Source organism: Aedes aegypti, chromosome 2 (genome assembly GCF_002204515.2).
Source record: "Aedes aegypti strain LVP_AGWG chromosome 2, AaegL5.0 Primary Assembly, whole genome shotgun sequence".
Taxonomy (NCBI): Eukaryota; Metazoa; Arthropoda; class Insecta; order Diptera; family Culicidae; genus Aedes; species Aedes aegypti.
Window position 1 is genome coordinate 272,952,216 of NC_035108.1, and position 10,248 is coordinate 272,962,463.

The window sequence follows — 10,248 nt, forward strand, 5'->3', positions numbered from 1 at the left end:
AGTCGCTGAAAACGGTTATAATCTGCTTCAAAGTTGTCGAAGAACAATCCATTATTTATATCCGAAAATTTGAAATGATTTATAAGATAATGGGAAGATTTCAAATTTAATCGTGAATTAACTTGCGGCGCCCCTGAAGAAATGCTACGGCGCACCAGGGCGCCGCGGCGCACAGTTTGGGAAGTACTGGACTAAGGAAAGAAATCGAACTGTCTAGAAATTGCACCAAACATCACTTTGAGTTATTCGTTTTAAGTAGGATGATCAACGTATTTTGGACAGACCGTGACGCGTTTATGGCAAAATCAAAATGGAAAAGGCCGCATTAAATACGCGTAACCAACGTCATAATACACCTCCTTATAATCCTCAAAGTTATTTTGGTGTTGTTTTTTCCATATTTAAAGTATTATATTTCTGGTAAGAAGTGAGGAAAATGCAAAAAAAATAATATCTCATGTATAAGGAAGTCCTCTCCCTTCAGTTTTTTGTTCCGGTGCGCCGCGTCATTCGCAGAAAATTGCTAAGGGCGCCACGATCTAAGAAAGTTTGGGAACCTCTGTTTTAAACCATTAACGGAATCTGTAAAATACAGAGGAAACGGAATAAATGGAATCCACTGAGGAGTAATATATTTTGTGTTTCGTTTCGTTAAGCTGAAAACGAAAAAGGCGAAATATCTACCTAAATTGAGTTGCTTTGAGTTATCTAGTATTTTACGTATTCTGAATTAACGTTAAAACCTAAACTAGAATCCAATTTTCTTAAATGTTAGTTTTTTAGGAACTATTTTTAAAACGCGTTTGTTTAATATGAAAATAATGTTCCAATCACCCCTCGGCAAATGTTACTTCGGAATGATTTTCTCGATCACGAATCTAGAGAACCGAACAATTTTTCTTTCTATCTTTATTAACGAAATGTTTAGCCCTGAGTTAGTTCATCTCGGGACCAACGGCTCTACTTCCCTTCACTACAACCTTTTTGCCATAAGTGACTATCTCTGGGATGGGGTTTGATCCCAGGTCCTCGGCGTGAGAGGCTTGGGTTCTAACCACTACTCCAGGCCGTCCCCAACCAAACAACTGTTTGAGCTGAAAACTTGATCGATTAATCACCAATATCAAGTGGCCAATCGATCATGTTTCAGCTTATTAATGTTTAGCTTTCCAGACTTGTGGTCTTGAAAAGCTCACTTTGATGACATATTGGCCAATGCAACAAAAATCTTACTTCACTATATTCATAGGAATAATAGGGTCGACTTAGCCGTGTAAAAGTCCAGATTTCAAGCGGAATGGTGATGAATAATAGGTGCGGCGCAACAATTTAATTTAAAAAAATGCTTCGCGAGCCAAAATTACTATAAACCCTGCACTAGATGAATAAAAACGGTACAGCACGCAGTAGACTTGAGTTAAATGCTTGGTTTGACGAAAAGTTCCTACAGAATTGAAACCCGTACCTACTGCTTGATATTTACAATATCTGAACTCAAACTATTTTTGTTCTTGTTTTTACGCTTCACATTTGAAAATATGCTCGTTTTAAGTTCGAAACGTAAACTTCAAGCGGTTCTCCTAGAGTACGCAGTAATTCCCAATGTTTCCAAAGAATTTCACATGAATTCTTAAAACTACTCAAGGATTCCCAAGGAAACCACAGATTTCAGTGGGGTTCAGTAGGGCTTTTAGTGATTTACATGGCTTTTCGAAAATAGCTTACTAGCTGCAAATAGACTCCTAAGAGCTTAGAAGGGGTTTCAAGTGGGGTTGCAGTTACACAGATGCTACTTAGAACTCAGTAGAAGCATTTAGAAGCACGATCAAGCGAAGAAAATCATCCTATCTGTATCGGTGTATGATCTGCAATATTTCGAAAGTTGTAACAAGCTTGATAAATAATCCGAAAGCAATAGAATCCGATAGTTTTGAAATTTGTTTGATGGAGAGTGATCAATGAGAGATACTCTCGATTTTATCAGCACTCAACCCCTGGTCAGAGCAGTGTTCTGAAAAACTCAATTTCTCATAACCCACGCTTGAGATTTTCCATGCGTGAGTTGTCGATCACGCAACTCAGCAGCCAGAAAATCATGGATGAGTTAGCTCACCTTTTTGACTCATGGTCTCGTATTTCCACAGTTTACTCACACACGGCAATAATTTCATGTTAGTCTGGTAAAATTATAGTAATCCTTTCTAACGTAAACAACAACGTTTTTGACGGGTTTTGCGACTGAATCATTGTTTACGGTTTGAGTCGATTGAGTGATTTTGCATCAAAATCTCAAGCGTGAGATTTGCGAAGCAGATCTCTTATGAGTTTGCTCTCATGGGAGAGCGTATTGATTGAGATTTGAGTGTGAGTCTATCAGCACTGGATCAGAGGTCATATAGAAACCATGTATATGAAATACAGTAATGTCCCGATTTTGTCAGCTCCATGCTGCATTTAGAGTTGACAAAATTGAGAAAAGGCTAAAATCGGGAAAAAAATGTCAACTGGTTTCAAGTTTCATTTTACCATAAAGACTATGATTTTGTCAATTCAAACATTGTTTTTTAATTCCATTTCCTACGTACTTTAAACCAATTGATAAGTTTCTGGGATAATTAGAATTTAAAATTTCAAAATTTCGGCTTTAGATGATTGTATAGACGTGGCCAAGGTCATAATTGACTTTATTCACCCAATATTACCAGTATAGACGTGTTTAGTCTAATAAGAATAAATATACATTTTAGGCTGACAAAATCGGAAAAAAAGGATGCTAAAATCGGAGGTAGATAAAATCGGGAACTAACAAAATCGGATCAATACTGTATTTCCATTTTTATGCCCCCCTTTTTACGCTTCTCATTTGAACTCATGCTCGTAATCTTGTTGAATTTCAAACGCAAGAAATTTGAACTTGTATTCTTTGTTTTTGCTCCGTTTCAAGCAGTTCTCATATAATACGCAGTAGTTACTAGTGTTGCCAAAGGAGTCCGAGGGGTTCTTGAAACTAGTCAAGAATTCCTAAAGATTAAACAGGGATTCTCTCGGGGTTCTAGAGCTTTTAGTGGTTAACATAACTTTCTTCAAATAGTTTAGGGGTCTGCAAAGTCTGTTGAGTGTTTCCAAGTGGTTTAAAAAGGGTTTAAATGGAGTTTAAAACACAAAGATGCTCTTAGGGAACTTATTTTAGCTTCTATGGAATAATCATATAGAGATTTTTTGGAATTTTCTGCAACTATTTAAACTGAGAACTATTATGAAGAATTATGAAATATTCGAGAAATACACATTTCCAAATTCGAAGATGAGCGTTTTTTGTATTTTTGCGTTATTTCACTAACGATACTTGCACTAGTTGAAAATTCAACACTTCTCGATAACTTATTCATACAGACTCAATTCAAAAAAGTATACAAATTTACTACCTGTTTCGCAGACGAAATTCTACACGTTTCGCTCTGATCTAACTCAATTTTTTATTTTTTGAACCTTTAATTTCCGGATTTACAAAACGACGAAATTAAGATTTTCAACTTTCGCAACCTAACCACTATTTTCACCGCCCCGCTGTATGGAGGGACAAAGTGACTTAACCACGAATCATTTTGTTTTGATTGACTACTTGAGTCGATTATACACTAGTAGAAAAACGTCGCAAGTAATTGAATAAAACGGCGTATAATTTTGTCATAAAATTCTTGTGTGAAATAATAGAAACTCCTTAGTTTTTGAACGCGAGCTCATTGTATGTAAAATTTAAGCAATGTTTAAAAGGCGATTCATTTAAATCAGTTTTAGAAGACAGGTTGTGATTCTTCTTAATTAATTTTCTCAAAACCGTATGGAAGTTACTAACGGCGATTTGAAAAAGTAATCGAGACTTGATCATAAGAGCTTATCTGGCATGATCGATTTATCTTTCCTGATTCACTCTTGCACAAATAATCAAATAAGCCGTAATGAAGAATCAGTGTCGATTTTTGAGTATTACGAAACTGATCGGTTGCTTAACGAAATCATTCGTTGTTTTCTGTAACAAAACAGTTTCGCATATTCTTTTCGAAAACAAAATCTTTCCCAGCCTATCGGGTCTTTTATACAATGTACGAACCCGTTTCGTCCTATGCGTTGAAGTACTAAAAATTCTAAATAATTTAATGGCAGATCCGTACATTGTCAATGTAAGTTCTTAATACGGAATGAGGCGACAATTTAAGTTTCTCGTCAGTTGTGTCCATCAGGGAAAAAGATCAATTCAATGACATTTATTCCATACACATACACATTATCTGTGTGGCAAATGTAGCGCAATATTACCTAACATTTTTTTTGAATTAAGGAAATGTAATGTAAAAAACATGTAAAAAAGTCTATGTAATGAAAAACATACGTAAAAAAGCTGCAAGCTGGATTTCATCCATATCTATTTTTTTCTAGTTCGAAATATGTGTCTTAAATTTGCACTTTTTCACTATTAACTCATTTATGTTAAGCTCAACTTAGTGATGCAGAAGCCAGAATGCGGGACAAAAAAAAAAGAAAAAGGAACATTTATTATTTGAGTCTAACAATCACCGGTGGGCATCCATCAAGCCAAGCCAATGAAGAAAGGATTTAGTTTCAGAAGCACTTATCATTTAAAAACTGAAGTTTGTTGCTAAGGTCCAATAATAATGTCATAGTAACTACTCCCCTTACCAATATTAATTATAGCGTATGATTAAACTTCACGAAACAGTAGGTTTGCTACTCTTTTAACCACAAGATGAACCAACAACAATGTTAGCGCCGCCATATTTGGCAGCAGAATGCTTTAAAATGTGAGCTTTATTATTAGCAACATTGCTACGTTATTTTAAATATATTTTTTAAACAATATTACGTCTTGTAATGTAATTTCTCGTGACATATTTACTATTCTGAGTTCTACACGTGTAAATGACCCAATGGAAAACTTTTTTTTTTTTTCATTTTGATATGTAATAACCCAAAGCTTGAGATCATATTGCAAACTAATTTTGATGTTGTGATGTTGCGCTATTAGATAACTCTCTTTGTTGGTTTTGGTCGTTTTAACGGCTAAAATATCAAATCTGCGAGCAGAAAAATGTTCCAATGAAACTAAATTGAAAACTATTTTTCCTGTCAGTTAAAATAAATTGAAAACAATGTCAGTATCATTGAGAGCAAACTGAGGACTCTCTGAATTATTCATATTTATGTTTGATATCGAAATAAGCCTGCGACAAGATAAATCCATTATTTTTAAATTATTATAGTTTTCATAGATGAGCACTAACCAGGCTTTATTCTGCTCATCTTGATCTGATAGATGAAGCGACCTCGTACGCTCACAACAATAGCTGTGTTCAATGACTTTGATCGAACTTGCTCGGGGTTGGTTGTACTAGATCGTATTTTTTGTCAACAAATAACTGTCAAAGCTACTTCGAGCAACTCCAAGCTGCTTTCTCAATGAACGCTCTTTTTACTCTTTTTACTAATTTACCGGAATTCCACGTGAAAAAAAATTCGCGCACTTAACAATCCGTATCGCTTCGGAATTTTGCTTTTTTTTTTCAATGTTTACGTTTTTAAACGTCAAAAACACGAGCTACTGCGAGCTGGTTGAACTAGCTCGGACTCTAGCTTCCAACCTGTTTCGAGCGACTCGGAGTTGGTTGGACTCGGCTCAATGAACACAAACCCGAGCGACTCGAAGTAGGTTGGAGTGGCTCAATGAACACCAAAAGCTGACTCGCAAGTGGTTGCAACCAAGTTCGAGCAGCTCGTTGAACACAGCTAATTATGAACCAGCATTCGCTGTTGGTTGAATAATCCGTGGCTGAGAGAGTGGAGAGAAACGTTGGCTCTATCCAAACGCACATCTTCCATTTGACAGCTCTAGCTTACTGCGAGGCTCTGCAAACACATCATCATTGCTTTTGGGATGAACTGAGGTTGGTTTCTCCGTCAACACAAGAGCATGATTTCGCTGTCCTCTTTACCCTTTTGGGCAAAGAGCTACAAAGAGACAACGAAGAGCTTTTTGGAAATGCTCTTCCCCGAACTGAGAAATGAGAAAACATGCTCTCCCCCTAACTGAGAAAGGGAGAAAATAATCTCCTTCTCTTTTAAGCACTGAGGTTGTCAAAACAAGCTCTTCACCACTGTGGGAATGAAAATAACAAAACACAAACGTGTGAACTCTTCATCCCGCAGAGCTCGTACGCTCAGTTTGTGTGTGGGTAAAATCGCTTCTCTTTTGTAGTTGATCATTAAAAGGGGGAGAAAGAGGATAAGTCAAGAGCAAGGAAGAAGCCTGAAAAGATAGCAAAATGACAACAAAGTATGATGTCGGATAAAAAGAAATCAAATTATGGCATCAACTTGATGCTGAAACAGAATATGTTTTCGAGTTACCTTCTTTTGGATGTTGGACTTTGCTCGGGAAAGCACTACGTAACATTAAATCATTGAAATGCGTGTTTATTTGCGTTGCCATAAAGATTACATGAATTTTTAGGATACGTTACGGAAAAGTCCGTCGTGGCAAACTAAAATGTTATTTCTGTGTAAGAAAACATTGTTTAGAATAGCACTAGTTTTCAACATATATTCCTAACTTCTTTCAGCTGCACTAATGAGCAAACATGATTTGTTCAAAAAAATAGTAAAAATAATCAAGTCGAATTTTCTTACAATGTAAAATAGTCGCAGAAAAGTCTCACAACAGATTTTCGCACCGTGTAACACAAAAATGAATCGATGATCTTTATATATTTCTAGGAAAGGTATCAGCGTGGAAAGGAAATTGAGAAAATTTCATAAAGCATATTGCAATCTTCAGTAAACGGTACTCAAAATAGACGCATTCTAAACAAAACTAAAGTAGCTCATATACGTCTAGAAAATTTGCATACTTACATTTTTTTGTTCATGTCTTTGCTACCCAAAAGCAAAACTAGCAGGGTACTTAGCTGAATATTTCAGAATAAATATTAGAATATAAGGTCACAAATTGCGGAACATAGTTTTTACAAAATCTTGAGATGAACTCTTACCGAAATCTAAGTGAGATTTCGACAGGATCCTATGCATTTTCACGTAGACATTTACAGAATTATTAAAGGGCTTTGCGTAAGATTATTACAGGTTCCTGAAGGGATTTCTACTAAACAATAAGCAGAGTTCTGATAAAAATATTATAATAGTAAAATAAACATATGATTGAGACGCACTAAAAATTTTGTTCACATATCAGAAACTCGTAGCGTTTCTAATTTTGTTTACTAAAAATTGAGTAACGCTAAAGTAATGACCGCTGGGTCATTTGACGAAATCTGATGCTAGATGAAGTAGAATGATTTTCCGTATATGTAAAATTGGACAATTTTTCTGTTGCTTTAAACCAGTGTTTCCCAAACATTTTTGACTTTCGCCCCCTTGAGGACAATATAATTTAGAGTCTCCCCCAGGTATGTATATTATATATTTGTATTTCATATATTTTATGCTTATTTGATAAAGATATTCCATTAAATAGAAAGGTTAAGCACTACAGAAAATAATACAAGTATATTGTTGTTAAAAATGTTTAGATTACGTTTCCCTGAAATCACTAAGAAACACTTGGTCCGGACTATGCATGTCAAAAAATATCTTTAACTTGCATATCCATAAAAAATCATGGGGTAAATATCATATTCATTAACTTTCTAGTATCAGCAAATTTATCGTTTTTATGATTTTTATCATTGCCAAAACTTTCCGACATATCTCTTTAAATGACAATAATAAATTATTATTTGGCGTAAATTTATAATTGCAAAAGTTTAATTATCTTGCTTTCATTACTGGCTTTTGAATCAGTTTCGGTCCACTTCCAACTTTTTCATCTCAATTTGTAAAAGCTTCATTTTAAATCAATATTCCTGAAATTGTTGAAATAAACCTCCATTTTGGATAATTTTTTAACAATCCTGAATATTTTTCATCCATTCCAAAACTTAAGAAATATATGAGTCGTTATTTGAAATTTTTCTCATACTAGCACTTTCACCCCCTTTCTGACTTTTTCTTGGCCTATGGGATTCCAACATAGGTTTCTTCCTGCATGATAATGGTACGCAGTTGAAAAGTTCAAACGGGAGTCGCTGTATAAAATGCCAGCAAGGAATAGTCGAGACTAATATTGTAGTACATGGGCCATTAAAAATTATCATTGTTTGCTTCAATCTCTCTCCATATTCCACTTAAAGCTCCCACTGTTTATAAACTGACCCTAAGGCAACAACATATTGAAGGTGTGTGGGTTTAATGTCCGATACGGTCCATGTTATATCGTAGGGAAGATTTTGTCTTTCTTAGACCATACAGTGCGTAATGTAAGAAATCGTATTTCAAAATTTTAGCGAAACGTTGCAAATTAGAACGAATAGGTTATATCAGAAATCATACTCCGCGGAATAAATTCTTAATTTTGTATCGAACTACACATTTTTTTCACATTTCGTACCATTCCGTACACATTTCGTACCAAACGTATAACAAACAAAAAAATATCGCATACCCTTAGCCAAAATCGAAAGTAATTGAATCGGATGTGAAAAAAGCCGGCTCCTAGAATTGTTCATTTGCGTTCGATCTCTCAGATGTCAGCTTGTAAGCAGGTCCCCAGAGCTAGCACGGTGGATGTGCGGTTGTTGGTAGAGGACACAGACTCTATGTCCGTTGCTCGTTGACAAATACAGTGCAGCACAATACGCACTGGTGGTGATCGTCGAGCAAGAGAAACAAAAAAACAGTGGTTCACTACAGTCTGCAGCACGGTGAAGGTAAAGGAGGTCCACCAATTCCACTGGGCAAGCTTTAAACGTGATGACGAAGACGGCGCTGGCGGTATTGGTTGAAGATCATTGTTCAGAACGGATAACCTTGGCCTCCACCGAACGCGTTGTCGTTGCTGCTGGTGGTTTTAAACTCTATACACTGTCTCACAATCAAGAACCCGTTTTTGCTCTGCTCGGCGAACACTTCGGCTCCAGTTTTGTAGATCGATCAATCTTCACTAACGATATGCACTTGTTCACAGTTGATTAAAACCTTCAAGAACGATATTCTACAGCTTCCTTCCCAATTTGCACCAAATCATCTACCTCTTCAAGAAATAAAAACGCCTCAAACAACGTGACCACCAATCACTCGAATCGTAACACTCTTTTCGCACAAAACCACGACGAATCCGACACGACTCAAACGAGAATTCGCAGATTTGTAGGACACGCTCGCCGCTTGTACTAACCAATCAACCAACGGACTACGCACTCTATGGATACGTGTGTTCTCGGAACGAAACCCTGTTTTAAACTGAGCGCTGGCAGCCTGCCTGTCATTGAGTGTAGTAGATGTTAACCACCAATTCAAGCCCACGACCAACGACGCCGCCGGAGAGCAAGTTTCAGAAAAACACAAAAATCGAACTTTGCTGCTGCAACGCTACCGCCACAGATACAGCCAGCGCGTCGCGGCGCAGGAAAACAGAAAAAAACCTGAATTATGTCACGACGCGCGAGAGAAGGAGATCTTGGTGCAGGTTCTGTCAGACGGCGGCGGCGTCGTTGACGTCGTGGTCGTCATCCGTGTGGACATGTGTAGTTGGATACTCACCGCCGCCCGGACGAGATATGTTCGAACGGGTTTATGATGAGGACCAATCAAACCACTCTAGTGAAGAGAGGACTCAAATGCTCAAGGAATACCGCGAATGGCTTTTGCACGTCAGTGAGCGCTGTTGGTGAGTGAGTGATTTGAGCCGGTTTGATCCGTGGACGTCGCGCGGTGACATCTATGATGGTCTTTGATTTTTGTTTTAGTAGTGCTAGAGTAGTGTTGATAGATGTTTATTAGGGTAGTTCATATTTGGAAACATGTCACATACCGCAGCACCTTTAAGATACCCCGGGGCCTACAAAATGATAAGATACCCCGAGGCAAGTGAGAATCCGGATAAGCGGGACTTTCCGTCATAGCTCATTTAGGTAAAGTTTTCAAAGGATGTATTCTTCTAGCTAGAAAGTTGAAGATACAAAAATAATTGAGCAAAAAAAAAGATCGACCCTCATCCATTAATTATGTATGACAATTTTCGGGTTTTTCAACCCCCCTCCCTCCATGGTAAGATTTTTTAGCTTAGCTTAGCTTAGCTTAGACTGACTACACATATCAATGGTTGCTATTCCGTGATTG

At 37.0% G+C, this 10,248-nt stretch overlaps 1 protein-coding gene across 1 annotated transcript in view; it reads right to left on the minus strand.

Annotated features, from left to right (window-relative positions):
* Window positions 1-9,366, minus strand: part of LOC5569682 (cGMP-dependent protein kinase, isozyme 2 forms cD4/T1/T3A/T3B) — a 360,786-nt gene extending 351,420 nt beyond the window's left edge. The window contains exon 1 of the mRNA XM_021845098.1: window positions 9,159-9,366. The gene's annotated coding sequence lies outside the window, so the exon portion shown is untranslated. The remainder of the gene's footprint in view (window positions 1-9,158) is intronic.
* Between the last annotated feature and the right edge of the window lie 882 nt (window positions 9,367-10,248).